Here is a 14,969-nt window from a genome sequence, read left to right as displayed (position 1 = left end):
TCGTGTGGTGCTATAGGCCAGGAGTGTTTTAGGGCCTGCAGAAGGTTACAGTGATATCATGTTTCCTTGGGGATTAAGGAAGGTACACAGGTGGGTGCTTTGGTCCAGGCTGGAGGATTTTACAGTGACGGGGGCACTGTAAGTATTGTGCAAGACTACAGAAATCGGGATTATTGTACTGAGATTAGTGAGATTGGGCATGTTATTGACACTGGAGCAATTTACATATAGGGAGAGTCGTCAGCATTGGAGTAGTTTTCAAATATACAGCAGGAATATGGGAGGGGTGGAGGTTACAGAAATAGGAACATTTCTGGGAATAACAAGCATTCAAGACAACACGTTGGACCAAAAGGCATGTTTCTATGCTGTATAACTGCATCACACGACAAGAGACAGCGTGAGGAGGGAATACAGAACAGAAAGATCCCAGGTTTCAACACCATCTCATTGAGAGAGGCCTGCTTCCCCCTCTGTTGAACTGATCCTCACTAAGACAGCACAAGCCTGGATTGTTAACTGTGAACTTCCTATATTGTCAGATGAAGTCTCAGTACAGCAGAGACGAAAATTAACAAGACGGTGGGGATTGAGGCTGGGACCATCATGCTCTGTGTTCGTTCTTCAACACCGTATCTGTGTCATGTCTTCTGGACCAAAGTTAGATCCCTTAAATGCACTCTGTTCTGTTCACTGTGAGTGATCTTACCTATCTGCAGGATTTACTGAAGGCTCCAGATCTCTCTCTCCATCTCTCTCTGGCTCACCAACTGTCTTCAATGTGGTGATGAAGGAAACAGGAATTTGGAATTCTGCTGAGTCAGGAGCATTCTCAGTACCTACAGGATACAGAGCAATGAACAGAATTGGAAATTAGACTGATGCAGTGAGGATTACCCAGGGAGAATGGCACTGAGTCTCACAGAGATCTGGAAAATCCCAGTCTCCATCCCTGGCCTGTGCTGCCCGTCTCGATGGAGTGGAGAATTCTGTTGCCTCAGGATCTGGAGTAGCTGCAAAAGGTGCAGTCACTGGCATCAATTAGACCCTCACAGTGACATATACCACACGGAGAGATACTGAGTGATATCACGAGAGTGCAGGAAGGTCTCAGGATCAAACCACGGTCAGGAAGAAGGTGCACTGGGAGCAGTACTCAGGGATGAGGGAGCTATCAGTTGTCCAGGCAATGGCTTAGTGTTACTCTCACTCGACTGTTCATCCAGAATTTAATGCCAGTAGCAGGGATACCCATCTGACTGCTTAATACCCTTTAAGTAAGGAAATCTGTTATGGGCTGCCGGTCTGGCCTACATATGAATCGAGACCCAGAGCAAGGAGGTTGACTCTCAACTGCCCCCTGAAATGATCTGGCAAGCCACTCAGCTCAAGGGCAGCTCGGAGGTGGGCATGAAATGCTGGCCAGCCAGAGACAGCAAAATCCCACGAGTGAATTAAAAACAACACTGCAGGGAGCAGTGTCCTGGCCAATCATGTCGGTAGGTTTATGGACAGGGCTTTAAACTGACAGAGAGGATGCAGGGACAGGGTTCAGGTGAATGGAGCTTTCCAAATCCGAAGAGAAAAGGTGACCCATCAGAACAGCATAAGGACGTGACTGAATACAAGCAGAAGGGAACGGGAAAGGGACAGAGTTTAACTAAAACTGTACACCAGTGAATTCGACTTTGACAGCAATTTCTGGGTAAAAGTTTTTTTTTGGAATTGTCAAAGTATCAGCAATAACTTGTGACAGAGGGATAAATAAGATTTGGTCACCAGAAAGATGTGATTACAAGAGAAACTGTGCTGTGTTCTAAACAAGGAGGGATACAATGGCAGGAAGAGGTTTCAGGAGGCTGACAAGGATGAGATCTGAACGAATAGACACAATTAGGAAGATTTGCTCGGAGTGCCAGGGGTAACAGAAACACCAATGGCCTGATCTGAAACAGATGACCCAGACTGGGATGGGTGTGGGGATTGGAGGTGGCTTCAGAGGGAGGGTTTTGGGGGCGGCCGGGGTGTTCTGTTCGAGGCGGGCGGAGTGTGATGTTGGATGGGTTTGGGGCGGGTTTGGTGCTCTGTTGGAGGCGGTGGAGGGTGATGTTGAATGGGTTTGGGGGCGGGCGAGGTGCTCTGTTGGAGGCAGTGGGGGCTGATGTTGGATTGGTTTGGGGGCGGGCGAGGTACCCTGTTGGAGGCAGTGGGGGTTGATGGTGGATGGGTTTGGGGCGGGCGGGGTGCTCTGTTGGAGGCAGCGGAGGGCGATGTTGGATGGGTTTGGGGGCGGGCGGGGTGCTCTGTTGGAGGTGGGCGGAGGGTGATGTTGGATGGGTTTGGGGCTGGGCGGGGTGCTCTGTTGGAGGTGGGTGGAGGGTGATGTTGGATGGGTTTGGGGGCGGGCGGGGTGCTCTGTTGGAGGTGGGCGGAGGGTGATGTTGGATGGGTTTAGGGGTGGGCGGGATGCTCTGTTGGAGGTGGGCGGAGGGTGATGTTGGATGGGTTTAGGGGCGGGCGGGGTGCTCTGTTGGAGGCGGGCGGAGGGTGATGTTGGATGGGTTTGGGGGTGGGCGGGGTGCTCTGTTGGAGGTGGGCGGAGGGTGATGTTGGATGGGTTTAGGGGCGGGCGGGGTGCTCTTTGGAGGCGGGCGGAGGGTGATGTTGGATGGGTTTGGGGTTGGGCGGGGTGCTCTGTTGGAGGATGGCGGAGGGTGATGTTGGAGGGTTTGGGGGCGGGTCGGGTGGCAAGTGGAGGGTGGCGTTGGGCGGTTTTTGTGGTGGGTGGCTGGTGTGGGTTGGTATTGGAAGGGTTTGAGAACGGGTAGGGGCGATGTTGAGGTGTGGGTGGGGGGTGTTGGAAGGGTTTGGGGGCGAGTAGCGGGGTGTTTGTGGGGGTTGGCGGGGCTTGAGGGCTCACGCATGGTTTGCTGCTGCCTAGTCACCTCAACAGGGACTAGACATTACCGAAAACTCCGAGCCCCAGAGGAAAGGTATGGAATTGATTAATCGAGTGACCAATTATCTGAATGTACTATTGCCCGCTCATCTCGTTCAGATAATCGAGGTTCCTGTGTAAACCAGCTGGATGTTAACCTGGTGTTGTGTGATTTTTACCTTCACCCAATGAACCCTTGATCGATCCTTCTGAATGGCTCCAATGTTGGCCCTGTTCCAGTTTAAGACCTTAATCTGTGGATCTGTCTGATCTTTTTCCATAACTATGTTAAAAATAAGACAGTTGTGGTCACTGGACTTAAAGTGCTCTCTGACTGACACTACAGTCATTTGCTGGAAATGTGTTGCTGGAAAAGCGCAGCAGGTCAGGCAGCATCCAGGGATCAGGAGAATCGACGTTTCGGGCATAAGCCCTTCTTCAGGTTTCCTGAAGAAGGATGTATGCCCGAAACGTCGATTCTCCTGTTCCCTGGATGCTGCCTGACCTGCTGCACCTTTCCAGCAACACATTTCCAGCTCTGATCTCCAGCATCTGCAGACCTCACTTTCTCCTCACTACAGTCATTTGCCCGACCTCGGTTTCTGAGGGGTGATCCAGTGTTGCCCCCGCCTGGGTAGCATAGAGCCCTCTCCATCTTGATTTAGGAAACATTCTTCGACATATTTGACAAATTCCACCCCGTATGGTCCTTTTACACTCTGGGTGACCCAGTCAATCCATGGGAAGTTAAAATCTCCATCCAATACGACTCTATTATTTTTATAGGTACCTGCAATCTCACTGTGCATTTTCTCCTCTCGTACCCGCTGGCTATTTGGGGGACTAGAACACCATCCCAGCAGACTCATCCCCCCCTTTTTGTTTCTAACTTTTAAAAATATGGCCTCTTTTGATGACCACTTAACAAAATTGTCTCTCAGCACTGTTTTTCTGTCCTCCCTAATCAAAGGGACAACTTCCCCTCCTCACTTACTTGTCCTTCTGTCACGCCTGTAGCTTCTGTATCCTGGAACACTGTGCTGTCAGTCCTGCCCTTCTCTCAGCCATATTTCTGATATAGCTGTAATATCACAGTCCCCGGAGCTAATCCATGGTCTGAACTTGTCTGCCTTACCAGTCAGGCCTCGTGCGTTGAAATTAATGCCCTTTAAGCCAGAAGTATTTCCCCTCCCTATACTGTGCCCAGATATCCTGGATAGGAAACTTGCACTCAATGGCTCATGTATCTTCCCCTGATTAGTTGATGGTCCCTGTCATATTCAGAGTCTCAATTCCCTGCCAAACTAGTTTAAATCCTTCCGGGTAATACTAGCAAATCTCACCCAGGGATACTGGTGCCTCTCTTCTTTCAGTGCAAACCATCCCCCTGGTACACGTCACCTCTACCCCAGAAGAGATCCCAATGACCTAAGAACGGAAAACCCTACCCCCTATACTAGCGCCTCAGCCACACCTCCATCTGGCCGATCTTTCTAATTCTATCCTCACTGGCACGTGGCACTGGGAGTAATCTGGAGATGATTAACCTCAATATCCTGTTTTTTAACTTCTTACCTAACTCCCTCTACTTATTTCATAGGGGCCTATCCCTTTGTCTACCTCGGTCACGTGGGCCGGTGTGCACAATGACCTCTGAATGTTCACCCTCCCCTTCAGAATGTTCAATAACCTCTCAGAGACATCCTTGACCCTGGCACACTGGAGGCAGCACACCATCGGGGGTCTCTTCTGCAGCCACAGAGTCTCCTGTCTGTCCCCCTCACAACTGAGTCTCTTTTCAGTATTGCGATCATTAGACAGGATCTGGCAAACAGACAGGGAGGAACTTCCTGCAGTTGGGTCGATATGAGGAAAGTGGGAGTATTTAAAAGTGATGCTGTGAAAACTTGGGGCCAGTGCGTTCCTTGAAGAGTGAATAGTAAAGGCAGCAACTCCAGCGAATACTGATCAAGGGATATCGTGAGTTTGATAAAGAAAGTACAGTGCAATAAAATCAGGTGAAGCCATTCACAAGTATAGAGAGGGCAAGGGGATTTTAGAAAATGAGGGACAAACATTGGTCATGAAGTACATTTGGCAGATACAACTGAGGAAAAACCACAAGGTGTTTCATCACTATCGTTAGCATAAGAAGCTTCCCAGCGAAAGAGTGGGGCCTGTTAGAAACGAAAGGGACAATCTATGCATGGAGCCAGAGGATGTAGGTGAGGTCTTCAATGAATACTTCCCATCTGTATTCACACAGGAGAAAGGCAATGTAGCCGGGGATTTCAGTCGTGATGGTGAGGTTCTAGAACATGGTAAGATCAATAAGGAGGAGGTATTAAATGTTTTCACAGGCATAAATAGGTCGAGAAATCCCCAGTGCCCAATGAAATGTACCCCAGGCTGCTATGGGAGGTAAGGAGGGAGTTTGCTGGGGCCCTGGTGGATATATTTAATACTTTGCTGGCCATAGGTGAAGTGCCGAATGACTGGAGGATCGCTAATGTGGTTCCTTTGTTCAAGAGCAGCAGGGATAGGCCAGGTAATTACAGAGCAGATAGTCTGACAGCAGGGGGAGGGAAATTATTGGAAACAATTCTGAGGGACAGTTTCAATTCATAACTGGAAAGGCAGGGATTGATTAGGGTTAGTCAGCACGGATTTGATACCGGAAGATTTTGTCTGGTGAAATCAGTTCAGTTTTTTGAAATGGTGTCTGAAAACATTGATGAGGGCAGTGAGATGATGTGGGTTCCATGGAGTTCATTAAAGCCTTTGACAAGGTCCCACATGGAAGGCTGGTCCAGAAGGGAAGAGCCCATGGGATCCAAGGCAAGTTGGCAATTTTGATCCATAATTGCTGGAGGGTTGGTTTTGTGATTGAAAGCCTTTGCCCAGCGAGTGTACCACAGAGATCTGTGCAGGAGCCATTGCTGTTCCTTAGGGACATTAATCACTTGGATATGAGAACAGAAGGTATCATTATTAGGTTTGCAGATGACATGAAAGGTGAGGGTGTTGTCCACAGTGAGGGGGATGGTCTCAGGCTACAGTCTGAAGGTTGAGGCTGGGACAGAATTTCAACAGAGTAATTTCAATTGATAACCAGGCTCGAGCACAGCAGGCAATGAGGGAAAACTGATTAATTAAATTGCATTTACTTTGATGTAAAATGCCTGACAGGAAAGGCAGATGAACGCACGGCATGGATGCAAACATAGGACTGGGAAATGACAGGAAATGCAGAAACACAGCTGAGGGAGGGACAGGGCTCGCAGATCATTGTTCCGGGCGACAGATTCAACAGGAAGGATGGAAGGGGAGGCAAGGGAGGAGAGGGAGTGGAGTCTTTGATCAGTGAAAACATCACTGCAGCACTGAGAGAGGATATTACCGGGGATCGCCCAGTAAAGCTGTTATGGAACTGCGAAATAAGAATGAATAATCAGTTTGATATGACTGTACTACAAGCCTGCAGTAGTCAGCGGGAAATTGAGCAGCAAATATGTCAGAGATCTCAGATATCTGTAAGAAGGATAGGGTTGTCATGGTCGAGGGATTTTAACTTTCCAAACCGAGACTAGGGGACTGTCAGTGTGTTCACAGCTTGGTTGGGAGGGATTTGTTCAGTGTGTTCAAGAAAACTGTCTCGATCAGTATGTAACTGGCCCGACTGGAGAAAAGGACCTGACCTCCCTTAGGGGAACAAGGTAGAGAAAGGGGCTGAGGAGTTTGTGGGGCAGCACTTTTGCAAAGTCACCACAATTCTATTAGTTTGAAAATAGCGATGGAAAAGGACAGGCCTCGTCCACAAGTTAAAGATCAAAGCTGGCCTTGCCCCGTCCAGAAGGTATGAGGCAAGACTGTCAAAAAATTGATTCCTGGACGCTATTTGCAAGTAAACGAACGTCGGGCAAGTGGGGCTCTTTCAAAAGAAAGATAAATTAATATTTCAGGGCCAGCATATTGCTGTTAGTGTGAAGAACAATGCTGACACAAGTGGGATACACTGGATGACTGTGGATATTGAGGTTCTGGTCAAGACAAAAGGGGGCACATGTCCTATATAGCCAGCTAGATTAAGTCAATCCCTTGAAGAATATTGTGGGTGTAGTAATACTCTTAAGATGGAAACCATGAGCTCCTAAAGGGGAACTGACAGAGCTTTAGCAGAGAAGGTTCAGGAAAATCCAGAGAGATTCTAAAAGTATATTAACAATAGAAGATTAACTTGTTCAGAATGTGACCCCTTAAAGTCATCTATGTGTGAACCCACAGGAAATGGGTGAGATCCAAAACAAACACTTCACGTCAGAACCTACTGTGGAAAACACAGTGGGGAAGCAGGGAAATAAACAGTGATATTTTCAAACGAGTCCACATTGGAGAACAGGATGTGCTGAAGGTTTTCAATCACATTAAAATTAGACAACTCCCTGAGAACCAATCAAGTATATCCCAGGACATTGGGGTAAGTTAGGGAAGAAACTTACAATGATATTTCTATCACTGACAGCCACGGGTGGTGAGCTCGGAGCCTGGAGGTTGCCTAATGTTGTGCCAGTATTTAGGAAAGGCTACGACGGAAAGCCAGGGACATAAACACCAATTAGCTTGATGTCAGTAGTGTCAATGTTGTTGGAAGCAATTCCGCAGGACAGGACTTGCATGCATGTGGAAAGGCAACGCTTGATTAGGGAGAGTCAGCACAGCTTTGTGCATACAAAGTCATGTCTCTCAAATTTGATAGAGTTTGTTGAAGACGTGACCAAGAAGATGGATGAAGGCAGAGCAGTAGACGTTGTCTATCCTGACTTCAGCAAGGCGTTTGACAGGGTTAAGCGTGGTGCACTGGTTCGTAAGGTTAGATCACATGGGATCAGGGAGTGCAAGACAAACGGACACAAAATTGACTTGACAGTAGGAGACAGAGGATGGTGGGAGAGAGTTGTTGTGCAGACTGGGGGCCTCTGACCAGCGGTGTGCCATAAGCATTGGTGCTGGGGTCACGCATGTGCATTATTGACATAAACAAGAATATATAAATTATTGTTAGTAAGTTTGTGGATAGTAAAATAAGTGTTATAGTGGGCAGTGAATACAGTTATCAAAGGTGCTCTTAACCAACGGAGCCAATGGGTCAAGAAATGAAAGATGGAGCAGAATTCAGGTATTGGATTTTGTTAAGATAAACCAAGGACGATTAATACAATTAATGGCAGAGCTCTAGACAGTGTTGTTGAACGGAGAGAGACCAAGGGGTGCAGTTACATTGTTCCTTGGAAGTGGTGTCACAAGTGGACAGGATGGGGAAACCAACATTTGGCACACTGGCCCTCATGGGTCACAGCATTGAGTACATGAGTTAGTACATCATGATACGGCTGTTTCAGACATTGCTGGGACACCTGTTGGGGTACTGTGTAGAATTCTGATCCTCCTGCTTTAGGAAACATATTCTGAAACTGTAAATGGAGCAAAGATTGACGAAGATGTTACTGATACTGGAGCGTTTGACAGAACAGAGAGGCTGGATAAGCTGGAAAGCAACATGGGTGGAATGAGATAGATTTGGCAGATAAGGTTAAGGAGAATCCAAAGAGATTCTACAGCATACAAGTACAAAAAGGCTACTAGAAAGACAATAGGGCCCCTCAAAGATCAATAAGGTCATCCATGTCTGGAACCACAGGAAATGGGCGCGACCCGAAATCAATTTTTCATGTCCGAATGTACTGTGGACAAAGACTAGGAAACAAAAGGAAATAAATAGTGATGTCTTGAAAAGAGTCCCCATTACAGAAGAGGTGGTGCAGGGGGTCTTAGCACACAAAGGTATAGAAAGCCCTAGGTCCTGAACAAGTGTATCCCAGAACATTGTGGCAAAGTTGCAGTGGGGACCGTGGCAGAGATATTTGTATCATTATCCTTCGTATTTCCATTGGGTGTAGGTGGCTGAGGGGTGACCTTATAAAGGTTCATAAAAACATGAGGGGTATACGTAGGTTGAACAGTGAAGGTCTCTACAGCAGGGTAGGGGAATCCATAACTAGAGAGTAAAAATATGAGGTGGGAGAGGAAATACTTAAAAGCGACCAGAGGAGCACATTTCCACACAGAGAATGGTGCACATATTGAATGAGCTGCCGCGGAAGTGGTAGAAGAAAGTACAATTACATCATGGAAAAGATATTTGGGCAGGTACATGGAGAGGAGAAGGTTTGACGGGATCGGGACCAAACGCAGGCAAATGGGACTCGACCAGGAACCGTGGTCAGCATGGCTCTTTTTCCAGTTATTGGAGGAGGAGACTACTGAGATAAGGCATGTTGTAGGCACTGAAGCAAGTTACAGAGATAGAGATGGTAGTCTGGAATGCAGTATATTTCAAATATGTGGAGGGACTATCGGGAAGGGAGAAGGTTACAGGGACAGGAACTGTGATAGGAGTTAAAAATTATTGAAGACACTGGTCCACGAGACATTGTATACGTACAGTTAGGGAACACAGAGCAGAAAGATCTCAGGCAGCATTCCCACACACTCATGAGAAACCTGCTTTCCCCTCTGATGTTCGCTAAGACATCACAGGCCTGGATTGATAATTGTGACACTCCTGATGCTGTCTCAATGCAACAAAACTTACAGTAGGGCTGGTGATTGACCTGGGGTGTGTCTGTACTGTGCTCCCCCTCCAGAACTGTATCTAAGTGATGTCTTGTTAGCCGATGTTTGGAGCCCTCTCAATGCTCTCTGCTCTGTTCACTGAGTGATCTTACCTCACTGCAGGATTTATTGAAGATTCTAGATTTCCCTGCCCTTTGTCTCTCTGGCTGACCAACCATCTTCAATGTGGTGATGGACGAGACATACTGTAGTTGGGAAGTCTATTGAGTCAGGAACTTCCGGATTACCTGCAGGAGACAGAGAAATAGACAGGATGGGAAATTAGACTGATGTAGTGAGGATTACACATGGAGAATCGTCCTGAGTAAAACAGAGATCTGGAAAATCCCAGACTCCGTCCCTGGCCTGTGCTGCTGCGTCTCTCTGGAGTGGAGAATTCTGTTGACTCAGGATCTGGACTAACTATAAGAGCGAGGGAAATTGACAGAGGCAGCAATTAGATCCACACAGTGAGGGATACCACATGGAGAGAGATATTGTGTGATATCACCAGAGTGGTCAAACAATCATGTCAGAAGGCCTCAGAATCAATCAATTGTGTGGGAAGAAGGGGTTCCGCTTCATGATGATATAACTGGTCAGGAAGGAGCAACCAGTGAGCAGGCGAAGTGATGGCCCAGTGGCATTATTGCTAGAGCATGTGTCCAAAACCTCAGCTAATGTTCGGGGAGACATGTTTAAATCCCACCATCAGAAATGGGGGAATATGAAAACAATACTTTTAAAGATAATAATTAATAATCCATAAATAAATATAAGACAACTGCAGATGTACAAAAAATACAAACACTTGTCATTTCGAGAAGGACACCTGCCTATCCTCACGTGGTCTGCACAAAATACCCACAGCAAAGTGTTTGTCTCACAATGACCCTCTGAAATGGCTGAGCAAGTTACTCAGTTCAAGGGCAGCTCGGGCTGGGAATGAAAGGCAGGTCAGACAGAGATACCAACATCCCATAAGTTAATAAAAACAATCCCGTTGCACTGGGCCCCACTGGAACCATGATGGGACAAATGTCCTGGCCAATCATGTCGGTAGGTTTATGGACAGGGCTGTAAACTGACAGAGAGGATGCAGGGAATGTGCCTGAAGACAAGCAGAAAGGAACAGGATTGGAAAAACGTTTAGTTAAAACTGTAAATCAGTGAATCGGTTTGTGACAGGAAATTGTGGGAAAGAGTAAGTTATGTTTTGTTTGGAATGGACAAAGTCTCTGCAATAGGGTAGATGGACACAGAGATAAAAAAGATTTAGACAGCAGTGAGACATGGTTCCAGGGTGAGCAAAAGGTGGAACATAAATATTCAATGGTTCACAACATTGTGGAAATTCAGGCAAAATGGGCAACGCTAACAATTTTGGATAACAAAGGCATTACAGAGAAAGCAATTGGCATCAGAACATGAAGTAGAGTCAGTCTGAATGTAAATTCTGGCTACTACTTGCCAAGGACACAAGCAGCAGAACAGTTTTAGCCACCGAACAGCGTTTCATTGCTCATCATTGCAATAAACAGGAATCAATTAGAATTTTTAATAAAAGCATTGTGATAATTTTGGGAAACTTCAATATTCCCAAAATCTGGGACATTCACACTGACAAGAGCGATATTGAAAGAGGAGTTCAGAGATTTTTTTCAGTGTTTCTTTGAATAAAACATTGTAGAACTGTCTAGGGATGTAACTATTTCAGAGCGACCGTTGTGTGATGAAACTTAGTGAATGAGTAATGTCACCTGGAGAGATCCTCTGGGAAATTGTGAGAAAGTGCAGTTTAAAGAAATATATAGTTTTAAAGTGAATCACAGAAAGGACAAGCTACGACTAGAAACAAAAACAGCCAATTACATGAGTTTGATTGGAGAATTGACCAAGGTAAACAGGCGAAACATACTGAAACATGTGTCTGTAAATGAACAGAGGAAAACATTTGAAGGAACAGTGTAAAATATTCAACAAACGGACATTCCATTGAAACAGACAAAACCTCGGCAAGAAACTCCCTCCCATCCCTCATTAAGGACAAAATTGATCATATTAAAATTATGAGGCTGAGAAGATCACTACAAAGTACTTAAAATCCTGAAGTGAGAGAGTGTTTTAGGAGCATGTTTAAAAGGAATTGCAGCGGGTCTGCTAGCAGGAAGGAGCCAGTGGGAAGGGGAATCATTGTCAAGGCTTAATGACACGATATGAACAGGGAGAGATGAAGGTGCTGGAGGTGGTGAGAGTGTTACAGAGAGTGGTCAGGGCCTGAACAGTGTTACAAAGCCAGTCCGGATTGCTGCAGCTGGAGGGGTTTGCAGAGGTAGGGAGGGACATATGTATTTTTATTTATTCATGCATGGGATGTGGGGGTCAATGATTGGACCAGTATTCTTTGCCCCCACTGCTAATTGCGCAGAGGGGAGTTCAGAGTCGGCTATATTGCTGTGGGTCTGGATTCAAGTGGAGGCCAGACCAGGTTAGAATGTCAGATGTCCTTCACTAAAGGAGGTAAGTGAACCTAATGAGTTCTTCCTGCTGATCAACAATGGTTTCATGGTGGTCTTGCCAATGTCTTGTACAGATACAACATGACATCCTTCTCCTACTTTCAATGCTCTGACCAATGAAGGTAACCATCCCAAACGCCTATTTCACCAGCCTGTCTACCTGTGACACCACTTTCGAAAGAACTGTGTACCTGCGTCCCTGGGTATCTGATGGACAACATTACCCAGGGCCCGAACATTAACCGTACCAGTCCCACCCTGATTTGTTTCACCAAAATGGAACACTTCACATTTATCTAATTAAACTCCATCTGCTATTCTTCAGGCCACTATCCCAGAAGTACTGTTTATCCTGTTGAACCACAGATAACCTTCTTCACTGTCCACTTTGCCAGCAACTTCAGTGCCATCCAGAAAACTTACTTACCACAAAACCAATATTCCCATCCAAACCACTTATCCAAACGACAAACAATAGTGGGCCCACTACACCGCTTGTCACATGCCTCCAGTCAAAAAAAACAAAATGTCTCTCATCACCCGCTGTCTCCTACCATCAAGTCCAATTTTGTATCCAGTTCCCTCGCTCCTCCTGAATGCCATATTCTTTTACATTGATCTGAGCTTATTACCCAGTTTATCATACAGGCACAGAACACAGAACAGAACAGTACAGCACAAGACCCTTCGGCCTTGATGCCATGCCAACCCTTTATCCGACTGTATGATCAAACTAACCTACATACCCTTCATTTTATTATCATCCATGTGCCTATCCAGAAGTATATTAAATGTCCCGAATGCATCTAATTTTACTGCCACCACTGGCAGAGCATTCCACTCACCCACCACTCTATATGTAACGAACCTACCTCTGAAATCTCCCCTTAGCCATCCGAGAATCACCTGAAAATTATACCCCCTTATAATAGCTATTTATGTAAGGGTAAAAAATGGCTCTCACTATTCACTCTCTCGTGTTCACCTCTACCAAGTCACCCCTCAGCCTTCTTCACTCCAATGAGAAAAGCCCTAGCTCTCTCAAGCTTTCTTCATAAGACATGTTCTCCAGTATAGGCAGCATCCTGTTAAATCTCCTCTTTACCCTCTCTCAAGCTTCCACATCCATCATGTAATGAGGGAACCTGAACTGAACACAATATTCCAAGTGGAATCTAACCAGGGCTCTATAGAGCTGCATCATAATTTCACGGCTTTAAAACTCAATCCTCCAGCTAATGAAATCTAGCACAATATATTCCTCCTTAACAAGCCTATCAGCTTGGGTGGCTACATTGAGGGATCTAGGGACTTGGAACCCAAGATCCTTCTGTTCCTCCACACTGCCAAGGATCCTACCTTTAACCCTGCATTATGCATTCAAATTCAGTCTTCCAAAATGAATGACTTCACATTTTTGCAGATTCAACTCCATCTGCCACTTCTCAGCCCAGCTCTGCATGCTGTCATTGCCCAGTTGCAACCTACAATAGCCCTCCACACTATGAGCCATTCCACCAACCTTCGTGTCATTGCCGAACTTACTAACCCACTTTTCCACTCACACATCCAAGTCATTCATAAAACCACAAAGGGCAGAGGTCCTGTAGCCTCTCCCTGCAGAAAACCACTGGTCACTGAACTCCAGGATGAATGCTTTGCATTCATTATCACTCTCAATCTTCTATGAGCCAGGAATTCTGTATCCAGACAGACAGGTTCCCCTGTATCCCATGTCTCTGTACTTTCTGAATGAGCCATAAGGGTGTTTTGTCACATCGCCAAAGGACTCAATAAGATTTGTAAGGCATGACCTGCCTCTTACAAAGCCATGCTGACAATCTCTAATTAAACTATGGTTTTCCAAGGAATTATAAATCCTGTCTCAGAGTCCTCTCCAATAATCTGCACACCACAGACATAAGACTGACAGGTCTGAAATTCCCAGCGTTATCCATATTCCCTTTCCTGAACAAGGGAATAACATTTGCCGCCCTCCAATCATCTGGTACAACTCCAGTGGTCAGTGAGGGCACAAAGGTCATCGCCAAGTGCACAACAATCTCTCCCCTCACTTCATGTCGTAAATTTGGACACATCCCGTCTGGTCCAATAGACTTATCTATCCTTATGTTTTACACAATGCTCAGCAAATCCTCATTGTTAACATCAACCTGTTCACATATATCAGCCTGTTTCACGCTGTCCTCACAATTAACAACGGCCCCTCTCAGGAGTGAATACTGAAGCACAGTATGCATTAAGGAAATCCCCTACCTCCTCCGACTTCAAGCACAAGTTCCCTCCACAATCCTGATCGGCACTACCCTCACTCTGGCCATGCTCTTGTTCCTCACCTAAGTGGAGGATGCCTTATGGTTTTTCTTAATCCTTCCCAATAATGCTTTTTCATGCCCTCTTCTAGCTGTCCTAAGTCCATTCCTCAGTTCCTTCCTGGCTACCTTCAGGGAATCCCTACAGTGTTGAAACAGGCCATTTGGCCCAATACCTGCATATCAACCCTCCAACCTGTACCCCAACCAGAACCATTCTCCCAACCTAATTCTCTCCATTTGTCCCAGCTAATTCGCCAAACCTACACATCCGTGAACACTATGGGTAATTTAGCATGGCTGAGTCACCTGACATGCACATCCTTGTGCTGTGGGCGAAACTGGAATACCTAGGGGAAACCCACGCAGACACGGGGAGAATGTGCAAACTCCACACAGACAGTTGCCTGAGGCTGGAATCGAAATGGAGTACGTGGTGCTGTGAGGTAGCAGTGCTAACCACGGTGCCGTCGTGCTGCTCCATGTTACCCTCTAGAAACCTGTCTG

This window comes from Chiloscyllium plagiosum, unplaced genomic scaffold (assembly GCF_037043375.1).
Source record: "Chiloscyllium plagiosum isolate Xiang-an unplaced genomic scaffold, Cpla_swu_hap1 HiC_scaffold_40, whole genome shotgun sequence".
Taxonomy (NCBI): domain Eukaryota; kingdom Metazoa; phylum Chordata; class Chondrichthyes; order Orectolobiformes; family Hemiscylliidae; genus Chiloscyllium; species Chiloscyllium plagiosum.
The sequence above is the reverse complement of the archived record's forward strand: the minus strand, read 5'-3'. Positions refer to the sequence as shown.